The sequence below is a fragment of the Salmo salar genome, chromosome 12, assembly GCF_965601325.2.
Source record: "Salmo salar chromosome 12, fSalSal1, whole genome shotgun sequence".
Taxonomy (NCBI): Eukaryota; Metazoa; Chordata; class Actinopteri; order Salmoniformes; family Salmonidae; genus Salmo; species Salmo salar.
The window spans coordinates 62,367,931-62,379,777 of NC_138302.1; the positions used below are offsets into that span (position 1 = coordinate 62,367,931).

At 42.7% G+C, this 11,847-nt stretch overlaps 1 pseudogene; it reads left to right on the forward strand.

The window, feature by feature from the left end:
• The first annotated feature begins 3,322 nt into the window (after window positions 1-3,322).
• Window positions 3,323-10,828, forward strand: LOC106565492 (translocon-associated protein subunit alpha-like; annotated as a pseudogene).
• Window positions 10,829-11,847: the final 1,019 nt, after the last annotated feature.

Sequence of the window (11,847 nt, forward strand, 5' to 3'; positions counted from 1 at the left end):
GGCTCGAGAATTGAACCCTGTGGCACCCCCATAGAGACTGCCAGAGGTCCGGACAACAGGCCCTCCGATTTGACACACTGAACTCTATCAGAGAAGTAGTTGGTGAACCAGGCGAGGCAATAATTTGAGAAACCAAGGCTGTTGAGTCTGCCGATAAGAATATGGTGATTGACAGAGTCGAAAGCCTTGGCCAGGTCGATGAATACGGCTGCACAGTAATGTCTCTTATCGATGGCGGTTATGATATCGTTTAGGACCTTGAGTGTGGCTGAGGTGCACCCATGGCCAGTTCTGGAACCAGATTGCATAGCGGAGAAGGTACGATGGGATTTGAAATGGTCGGTAATCTGTTTGTTAACTTGGCTTTCGAAGACCTTAGAAAGGCAGGGTAGGATAGATATAGGTCTGTAGCAGTTTGGGTCTAGAGTGTCTCCCCCTTTGAAGAGGGGGATGACCACGGCAGCTTTCCAATCTTTGGGAATCTCAGACGATTGAACAGGCTAGTAATAGGGGTTGCAACAATTTCGGGCAGATCATTTTAGAAAGAGAGGTTCCAGATTGTCTAGCCCGGCTGATTTGTAGGGGTCCAAATTTTGCAGCTCTTTCAGAACATCAGCTATCTGGATTAGGTGACGGAGAAATGGGGGAGGCTTGGGCGAGTTGCTGTGGGGGGTGGAGGGCTGTTGATCGGGGTAGAGGTAGCCAGGTGGAAAGCATGGACAGCTGTAGAAAAATGCTTATTGAAATTCTCAATTATAGTGAATTTATCGGTGGTGACAGTGTTTCCTAGCCTCAGTGCAGTGAGCAGCTGGGAGTAGGGGCTCTTATTCTCCATGGACTTTACAGTGTCACAGAACTTTTTGGAGTTTGTGCTACAGGATGCTAATTTCTGCTTGAAAAATCCTGACTAATCTCCCAGTCCCTGCCGCTGAAAAACATCCCCACAGCATGATGCTGCCACCACCAGTTTTCACCGTAGGGATGGCGCCAGGTTTCTGACAGACGTGACGCTTGACATTCAGGCCAAAGAGTTTAATCTTGGTTTCATCAGACCAGAGAATCTTGTTTCTCATGGTCTGAGAGTCTTTAGGTTCCTTTTGGCAAACTCCAAGCGGGCTGTCATGTGCCTTTTACTGAGGAGTGGCTTCTGTCTGGCCACTCTACCATAAAGGCCTGATTGGTGAATATCTGCAGAGATGGTTGTCCTTCTGGAAGGTTCTCCCATCTCCACAGAGGAACTCTAGAGCTCTGTCAGAGTGACCATTGGGTTCTTGTTACCCTCCCTGACCAAGGCCCTTCTCCCCTGATTGCTCAGTCTGGCCTGTCGGCCAGTTCTAGGTAGAGCCTTAGTGGTTCCAAACTTCCTCCATTTAAGAATGATGGAGGCCACTGTGTTCTTGGGGACCTTCAATGCTGCAGAAATGTTTTGGTACTCTTCCCCAGATATGTGCCTCGACACAATCCTGTCTCGGAGCTGTACGGACATTTTCTTCGACCTCATGGCTTGGTTTTTGTTATGACATGCACTGTCAACTGTGGGACCTGATATAGACAGGTGTGTGCCTTTCCAAATCATGTCGAATCAATTGAATTTACCACAGGTGGACTCCAATCGAGTTGTAGAAACAACTCAAGGATGATCAATGGAAACAGAATGCTCAATTTCGAGTCTCATAGCAAACGGTCTGAATACTTATGTTAATAAGGTATTTCTGTTTTGTATTTTTTATAAATTTGCAAAAATGTCTAAATACCTGTTTTCTCTTAGTCATTATGGGGTATTGTGTGTAGATTGCCAAGGATTTATTTTATTTTATCCATTTTAGATTAAGGCTGTAACATAACAAAATGTGGAAAAAGTCAAGGGTTCTGAATACTTTCCGAAGGCACTGTATATCAAAGGATGCAGCAGGCCTTTTTTTCTGTCTGAAAGATTCTGACTCATTTCATGTTTGTAAGTTTTTGGAAAACGAATGTGCCTGCTGTGCTTGCTAGTGTGCTTACAAAGTTAAAATGATAAAGTATTCTAATTCATAGGTAACATTGTTTTGTTAAAGGGATACAGTATTTCAGGATTTTGGCAGCCCTTTATCTACTTCTCCAGATTCAGATGAATTCATGGGTACCATTTTATGTCTCTGTTTGCAGTTTGAAAGAAGTTGCTAACTAGCATTAATGCAATTGCTAACTAGTGTTAGCAAAATTACTGGAAGTCTAAAGTAACTGCTAGCATGCTAATAGATACCATATACTTCCAATTATTGCTCCAACGCTAGTTATTATTGGCTCACGAAACAACCTCTATTTTACTGGATGCAGGGACATAAAAATGGTACCCATGACTTCATCTGACTCTGAGGAAGTAGATAAAGGGTTTCATTGCCAAAATCCCCAAGGGCAATTGTGAGCTTCTCGCTGTGAAGATGGCGTTGGAGGAGTGGAGACACTGGTTGGAGGGGGCTGAACATCCGTTCATTGTGTGGACGGATCACAAGAACTTGGAATATCTCTGCACCGCCAAGCGTCTCAATTCCAGGGAAGCTAGGTGGACCCTGCTTTTTCCCCGGTTTAACTTCTCTCTCTCCTACCGACCGGGATCCAAGAATATCAAGTCGGATGCGCTGTCACTCCGCTATAGAGACCATCCTTCCCACCTCGTGCCTGACGATAGCACTCAGCTGGGGAATAGGGAAGCAGGTCCGTGAGGCGCAGCGTTCCCAGCCGGTGCCCAGATAACCGGATGTTTGTTCCTTACGCTGTCCGCCCCTCGGTCCTGGAGTGGGCCCACTCCTCCAGGCTTACCTGCTACCCGGGCTCCCGTCGGACCCTGGTTTTTGTGCGGCAACGCTGTTGGTGGCCTACCATGGTTCCGGACGTCTCGATGTTCATCGCAGTCTGCACGATCTGTGCGCAGAACAGGACTACTCGGCAAGCTCCGGCTGGTCTCCTTCAACCACTGGCTGTCCCTCACCATCCCTGGTCTCACATATCTCTGGATGTCGTCACGGGTCTCCCCCCATCTGATGGCAACACCGCCATCCTGACAGTGGTGGACCCGTTTTCCAAAGCCGCTCATTTCATTCCTCTCCCCAAGCTACCCTATGCCAAAAAGATGGCCCAGCTCATGGTGCAGCACGTCTTCCGGATCCATGGACTCCCTGTGGACATGGTCTCTGACTGGAAAACTCAGTTCTCATCCCGGTTCTGGAAGGTGTTCTGCACACTCATTGGGTCGTCAGCCAGCCTGTCCTCCGGGTTCCACCCTCAGTCCAACGGCCAGTCGGAGCGAGCCAATCAAGACCTGGAGACGACTCTTCACTGCATGGTCTCTGCCAACCCCACCTCCTGGAGCCAGCAAGTCGTGTGGGTTGAATACGCCCGCAACACCCTCCACTGCTCTGCCACCGGGCTCTCACCTTTCGAGTGTTCCCTGGGTTATCAGCCCCCGCTCTTCCCGGAGGAAGAGGTCGGCATACCCTCAGCCCAGATGTTTGTCTGCCGCTGTTGCCGTACCTGGAAGAGAGCCCGGTCAGCTCTTCTCAAGACTACCTCCAGGTATCGGCAACAAGCAGACCCCGGCTCCCTGCTATTGTCTTGGGCAGAGGGTATGGCTGTCCACTCAAGATCTGCCCCTCCGGGTGGAGTCCTGCAAACATCCCCCCGTTTTATCGGCCCTTTCCCCATCTCCAAGATTATTAGCCCCTCTGCTGTTCGTCTTCTGTTGCCCCGTACCCTCTGTATACATCCCACTTTTCATGTGTCTAGGATTAAACCTATGTCTTACAGCCCTTTGTCTCCTATTTCCAGATGTCCTGAATAGTGTTATGTTTGGGGCAAATCCAATACAGCACATTACTGAGTACCACTCTCCATATTTTCAATCATAGGGGTGACTGCATCATGGTATGGGTATGCTTGTAATCGTTAAGGACTGAGTAGTTTTTCAGGACAAAAAAATAACAGAATGGAGCTAAGCACATGCAAAATCCTAGAGGAAAACCTGATTCAGTCTGCTTTCCACCAGACAATGGGAGATGAATTAATCTTTCAGCAGGACAATAACCTAAAACATAAGGCCAAATATGCACTGGAGTTGTTACCAAGACAACATTGAATGTTCCTGAGTGGCCTATTTACAGTTTTGACATAAATGGGATTGGAAATCTATGGCAAGACTTGAAAATAGCTGCCTAGCAATGATCAACAACCAACTCGACAGAGCTTGAATAATTTTTTAAGAATAATGTGGAAATATTGTACAATCCAAGTGTACAAAGCTCTTAGAGACTTATCCAGAAAGACTCACAGCTGTAATCGCTGCCAAAGGTGATTCTAATATGTATTGACTCAGAGGTGTGAATATTTATGTAAATTTGATATTTCTGCATTTCATTTTCAATACATTTGCAAAAATGTTTACAAAAACATGGGTGAGAAAATAAATCTGGGTGAGAAAGAAATGGGTGAGAAAATAAATCTAACACAACAAAATGTGGAATAAGTCAAGGGATATGAATACTTTCTGAAGGCACTGTATATGTGTGTGGAGATGTGCTACGTCCCTCATAACACTTCTCAGGTCCAAGTAACCTCTAGTTAACCTGAGGTCTTCCTCACCAGTTTTCACTCTCCTTATGTCCTGCTGGGCCTGCCCCAGACCATAATAACAGCCAACCACCCACAGTTAATATCAACCAAATGATCATCCTACCCAGCTTCCAAAGGAATATGAAGGAATAAGTAGGACGTGACCTGCAGGACTCTTTGCCACATTTAATATTAAAAAACTCCGCCCACAGGTCAATTCGGTGTTAAAAAGATGTAATGGCAGGTATGTTGGTGACAGCCCTTTCACAGACTCTCCTTCACAACCAGACAACCAACCATTCCACTACTGGAGTATCCCCTGCATCCTTCAAGCTGGGATAAAATTCCAGTTAGTCAATGGGTCTTGTTGACACGCAAGCTGCATCTGCTGAGTGCCTGCACCCAACTGTTTTAGAATTGGAAACTGTCAAACAGGAAGGATACTGGCCTTGTCGCTGCAGCTTGCCCAAAATGACCAGTTAGCTGTGCAAGCTCGTCAGGCCCTGCCAGAACTACAACCACCACGGGCTACTTTGTCTCCTCACCCTGTTAGGACACTCTCATGTTCTGGTCACCTCAAACATTTTTAATCAACCTTGCACACTTAGTTTCATTGGCTAAAATTCAGAGTTGTACATATACGCTTCTAGAGTAGATGACTGTTGTATTACAGTTTGCTTTCCTGTAACTTGGTTACGCTTCTGTGTGCGTGTGTCGTGAAAGGCTTGTTATTATATTTTGCAGGAATTGTCCACTGTTGATATGCTGTAAATCTGTGAATGACATTTTAAACATGAACACACATTAAACACTATTTGGCTTCAGCTATTCAAACACAATGTGTGTGTGGCAGCGCCACCCCTAGTCCTAGATATACCAAGAGCCTTATGAAACCCTTTTAAAAAGACAGAGTAACACAATACAAAATAAATAACTATGCAGGTAAAGGTTTTTGAGTGTAATTATGTTGACCATGTTGGATTCAGTGTTGCACACAAGAAAAAGAAATACATATTTACACCGGATTTAACCTCCATCAAATGGTACTATGGCAGCCATATTAGATGTTGGACGCCATATTGGATTTGAGGTTAAATCCATGGTGGCCCCAAAGATAGTCTGTGGTGGCCCCTGACTTAATTGCAAGAGTAGGGGCTAAACTTACAAAATCCTTCAAAGAACTTAATTCCAATGTCTGAGCCCACTTGTTTTCCTTAGAGCCGGTGACAATAGTCACAACATTTAAAAAAAACATGTAACTGTATGTATTTTCATTAGGCAGGAGCATACAGCACTGAATGAGAGCAAATTTGACTTGGAAAGTTGTCTATTAGTCAGCTACCAAAAAGTAGAGCTTACAATCATCATAAATATTCAAGTTTACATTTCTGCCTGTTGTATTTCTGTGTTGACAGCTCTATATTTCCAAGATGCATTAAGATATCCTAATGATGTTTGTTTGTGTGTGTAGGAAAGACAATTGACTACTTGTATTTAAAATAAATGCAATATCAGAGCTTGCAATATTGGGTTACATGAGTGTATGCGGCCCATCATCCCTCCAGCCAGGCATTATTCTGCACTTTTTGAGTTTAGGGCAGGGATCATCAACTAGTAGTCTAGAAGGGGAGCTACCTTCGGTAGGAGTCGTGACAACTAGATTCAGCCGGGAGTTGATTTGTTCTTGAGCGGATGGTCTGGGGGCCGGAACATAATTACAAATCATTTGTAGACTGCAAATTGACCGCAAGAAGCCCTAACAGATATAACGTTTGACTAAAACATAATCATTTCAAACCTTGCTTACATTTGTATACGATCACGTTTGCATTCTTCACTCTAGCAGTCCAGAGTTCATTGCAATATTGAAAACTTAGCAAAGTTAACATTGACGTGGCATAATGCAGTTTTTCATTCAGTGATATAAAAAACAATGAAGACTTCTTTGTCAGAAAGCTTCATGCTCAATATCCTTGTCTGATAAATTAAGTAAACAAATGCATTTAACACAAATTATAGGAATAATATAAAACTTTGGGAAGCGCTCTCGATATAGGCTTATTGAAACCTCGCATGCTTATGCAAATGTGTAATTACCATATATGTAGTTTTGTGGTTTAAGATAATAAGAAAACCTTATCTGGAAGAATGAAATTACATTAATTTCTAATACAAAATGTCTCTGACAGGCAATATTGTTGCTTTACACTGGGTTTCCCTATATTCTATGGTGACGTGTCCCAGGATCGCCTTTCCGTTAGTGTTGATACATTCTAATACCGGCGATGATGCCTCTGACTGTTACATTGTATCTTTGTCTGTTACATAGTGTTCCAATTCATTCAAATGTCCTACTGCTAAATGATGACTGACTTTACAATTTGCTATTCAAAGTTTTATACAGCATTTTCAAGTAATTACCAATCATCAATCATAACATGGACCAGTTTTAGCCTTTAGCCTACACATTCGTTGTGAACAGAGTATTAGAATACACCATCATAGTATTACACAATGAACGAATAAAGCTCTTCTCGTGACCATCTGTATCAATTTACTGATGTCACTATTTTACATTCATTTGATCCAATGGATCCTATGTTTGTTTTTGGTGCAAGTGCAACCAGAGTTTCTCGTCACAACTGTCATGAACTATTATGGTACCCTCAGGCACACAGGTTAAGGGGCTTCGTTCTCAGACAGAGGCTGCTATTATAACAATTTATTTCACATGTATGTGTTAAAATGGATTCGTTGCTAATGGATTCTTCTCTGTGTTGGGACAGGCCAGGTATCTGCAGAAGAGTCTGCGGAAGACATCTCCCCACATGCAACAGTCGATGAGGAGGAGGAAGATGAAGAAGAGGATGAGGTGCTGGTGGAGGAAGATCAGGTCCCAGGCTCAGTATGTGACGTTGTTCGAATTGGGATGAAAGCGGCTTCTATTGTCCCTGCCAAACTAATGTAAGTACTATTTTCTCATTTCAGTGCATTTAATCTAGTTTCTTTCCATTGCATTTTGAAATCTCTCAGGAATCAGAAGATGACTTAGATGAAGATGCTGCAGTTGGAAATGTAACCTCTCACCCTGATGCTGACACCACCATCATCTTTGTGACCGGGGAAGGTTAGTCTTCTCTTCCTTTATGGATATTCATTCTGTGTAAGTTAAAGGGAAATATGCAAGACAGCATGAAATGGAATTATTCATTCACATCAATGGTTTAATTTGTATATCATTGTGCCCTCCATCCAGAGTTCCCAGCCAATGAGACTGCTAAGTTCCTGGTGGGTTTCACCAATTAGGGAAGCCAGGATTTCACTGTCCATTCCCTGGAGGCCTCCTTCCGTTACCCTCAGGACTCCCAGTTCTACATCCAGAACGTGAGTCTGGGTTCTGGGACACATGATGCTTGCATGCCTCATCTGAGAAATAGAAAGTCCCCTTGAAAACACACATCATTATGTAACACGTTATACGTTATAATGGGGTTTGTAGTCTGTTTACTTCCAATTTATTATCTAACAATTACTAGAATATAAACTTCTTATAAAGCCTTTACAAACCCAGTAACGTATGTTACCCATAATAGAGAGCAATAGTAATGTTGTCTTTTTGTTGGTACTAACTCCGCCATGATTCGTTGGACAAAGCCTATGGTAAAATTAAAATTTGTAGGGTTTTTGGCTAAACTCCAAAAATAAGGACCGTTGTAAACACAGGCTTAGGAGATCTTATACGTTTTGTTCTATGAAATAATCTTCATCAGCTAATGTCGCTTTTTGTGAATTTTGAAGCATTTATGTAATAAAAAAAGCACAAAAGGCTTCATAATTCATAAAGGTCATGTTAACCCTTAGCCTACAATTTCTGTGCCCCAGCGGAAATCTAATTAACATTAAAAAAATCCCCATCAAATCCGTCTGTTTAAGCTAGAGATATCTGTTTTTTTGCATGGGCTGCGTCTCAATTCACGACATCCGCCGATATTGCCCTTCCGAATTTGCGGTGAAGGGTGGCAGAGCTAGAGCAGTGTTTGTTAGACCATGAGACATCCCGAAAATCGGTCTTCTCAGAAATACGTCTGAACGGCTTGGCCTACAAAGTATTATGACCCCTTTATGGTGATGAGACTCTCACGAACACAATGGTGTTTTCCGTTTTGCTCATAAGACTCGTCTGAATGTCCCTGGTACCAGTTTAAAAAATGAATGGAACTACAGTATGGAGATAGTTTACTGCCTACAACAAGGGGATAAATATTGTACATAAATTGTTTCCGGATTTTCCTTATCTCTCAGATGTAGGACAGATGCATCAGAACAAACTTCCTGTAGATGTTTTTTTTTTACTATCTGTTTTTCCATGTAGTGAATCTATTATTCATTGTGTTTCTATTGGCTAATAGCAGTAATGCCCACTCAGAACAGCCTCAATTTGTCGGGGCATAGACTCTACAATATGTCGGCCCATGTTGATTCCAATGCTACCCACAGTTGTGTCAAGTTGCCTGGCTATCCTTTGGGTGGTGGAGCATTCTTGATACACACGGGAAACTATTGAGTGTGAAAAACCCAGCAGCATTGCAGTTCTTGACACAAACTGGTGTGCCTCGCACCTACTCTCATTTGCACATGCTGTATATAGACTTTTTCTACTGTATTATTGACTGTATGTTTGTTTATTCCATGTGTAACTCTATGTTGTTGTATGTGTCGAACTGCTTTGCTTTATCTTGGCCAGGTAGCAGTTGCAAATGAGAACTTGTTCTCAACTAGCCTACCTGGTTAAATAAAGGCGAAATTAAAAAATGAAAACTACCATACCACATACACAATCCATGTATCAATTGTCTCAAGGCTTAAAAATGATTCTTTAACCTGTCTCCTCCTCTTCATCTATATTGATTTGAAGTGGATTTAACAAGTGACATCACCTGGATTCACCTGTTCAGTCTGTCATGGAAATAGAGGGTCATGTTAATGTTTTGTATACTCAGTGTACATGGAATACACTGTAAAAGGCAGTTTTGGGAACTTTCTGCTATTGTTGATCAGAAAAGTAGACAACATGTTTTTGGTATCTAGTTCACAGCCTTGCCCCTGAGCACCGTGGTCCAGCCCCAGCAGCAGGCCTCCTTTGAGTACTCCTTCATCCCTGCTCAGTCCATGGCTGGTCGTCCCTTCGGCCTGGTCATCCTACTCAACTACCAGGACAGTGAGGTGAGACTAGATTGATTGATTGATACATTATTATTAGAGTGTCTTGCATCTTTAAGATACCCAGCCCAGGGTTCTTGACTAGATGTTCAGAAATCCCTTGGAATGTATGGCCTGGGGCTGAGGCGCTGATCTTGTGTTTTGACTGTTCCGCAGGGCAACGGTTTCCAGACGGCCATTTACAACCAGACCGTCACTATCGTTGAGCTGGAGGAGGGACTGGATGGAGAGACGTAAGCATTTCTTTGCATACATCAATTCTATTTTTATACTAGTATTTGGTTAAATGAATTTGTGTCAGGTACATTTGTTTAAATATGGCAACAAATGTTATATTGTTTGTCTATATTATTATTTTATTACATTATCCATGAACTGTTAGTATGACACATTTGGCTTTGTTTCTCCTCCAGAATGTTTATGTACATCTTCCTGACTGGACTTGCCTTGGCGATCTTTGGCATGTATCAGGTGCTGGAGTCTAGGACGCTACGAGTCTTCTCAACATTTTCATCTAAATTGTGATAGTCTGAAATATCTCCAGCTCTTTACATGTGGTGGTGATTGTTACATAAAAAATTAGCACCGGGGTAAATTAAGTGATGACGTTTGATCTATGTTGTGCAGAGGAAGAGGCTCCCAGTGAAGGTGGAGACGGGCACCGGTGGGATGAACGATGTGGACATCAGCTGGATTCCCCAGGAGACCCTCAACATCATGAGTAAGTTGAGCTTTGTCATGAGCTTTGATACTCTGCCATAGCTTTCCTCCTGAGTGCAGTGAGACAAATTCATTCTCTGCTTATACAACCACTTTTTTGGAACCGTACTTTGGTTGAAAAGGCGTCCTATTTTTTTCATCTTGTCTGTGCGAAGATGAATATCAACTCAAATTGCTACATTGACCATCCTCTATCTCTCTCTGTTTCTCTCTTTGTCTCTCTTTTACAGGCAAGGCATCGGCATCCCCTAAAGCCTCCCCAAGGAAACGCACCTAGAGAGCGGCTGGAGTAGATCAATAAATCCTTCCATGATGCGGCCATCTTCATATCAATGTCCACCAGGCCCATGTTCAAGGCCCGTGCCATCACAAGCTCCAACAACCCAACCAACATCAACCTCTGGGTGGACCAAGTTAGTTACTCAAGAGCTTTTCGAATATGCCCCCGATACATAGGCCTACACCAAACATTATTGGACTGAAGACAGTGGTGTCATGAATGTGTCCCATTTAGACACCACTCCAGCGGGACATTTTGAGACTGATATGAGACTAAAGACTGAGTAATTGGATCACCATGCCAGACCCATGAAAGATGGGTAAGACGTGGAGTTTTATACCTGCCAAAGAAACCGGTAATGCTACACCAAGTATTTCAATCAACATCTTGTTTTTTAGTTTTTGTTGTACTTTTTGTAAGGAATGCTTTCATTTCTGAAGTATTACGATATTAAGGGTTTTGTTCTATTTCATTCTGTGCCTGACGACTCCCTCAGTTTGTCTACACAGTCAGGAATTGAGATGGTGACCTCCAAGTTCTTCCAAGGGAAGGTTTTCCTTGTTCATGTCATACTTTGAAATATCATAAAGCTGCTGTGAAATGCTCATTGAAGAGAATTTAGGAAGTAAAGGCCACCCGCTACCAAGTTACATTGTTAAATATGAATGATGCAAATGTATTGCAAACAGCACTCGCTGTCAGTGTCAGGTTGTCAGTGTCAGGTTACATTTTCTCCCAGACCATATACCACCACAAATGTACCCACAGTACATTGGTGAAATGCTGTAATTTTTTTCTAAAAAAAATAAAAGGTAAAGAAATCTGGATGAGAAATGTGTTCACTTTCTTGAAATATTTGCCTTTTTTCTTTTCTTTTCTTAAAGTTGAAGTGATGTTCTTTCATGCCGCAATTTATGATGTTCTGAAATATGCACATTATTTGGTCTTTTGATTTTGCTCAGTATTATTCTCAGAAGAAAAAGATGACTGGTGTCAGATAAACAGGGAACCGACTGAGGAGACCAAATATGTACCAATGG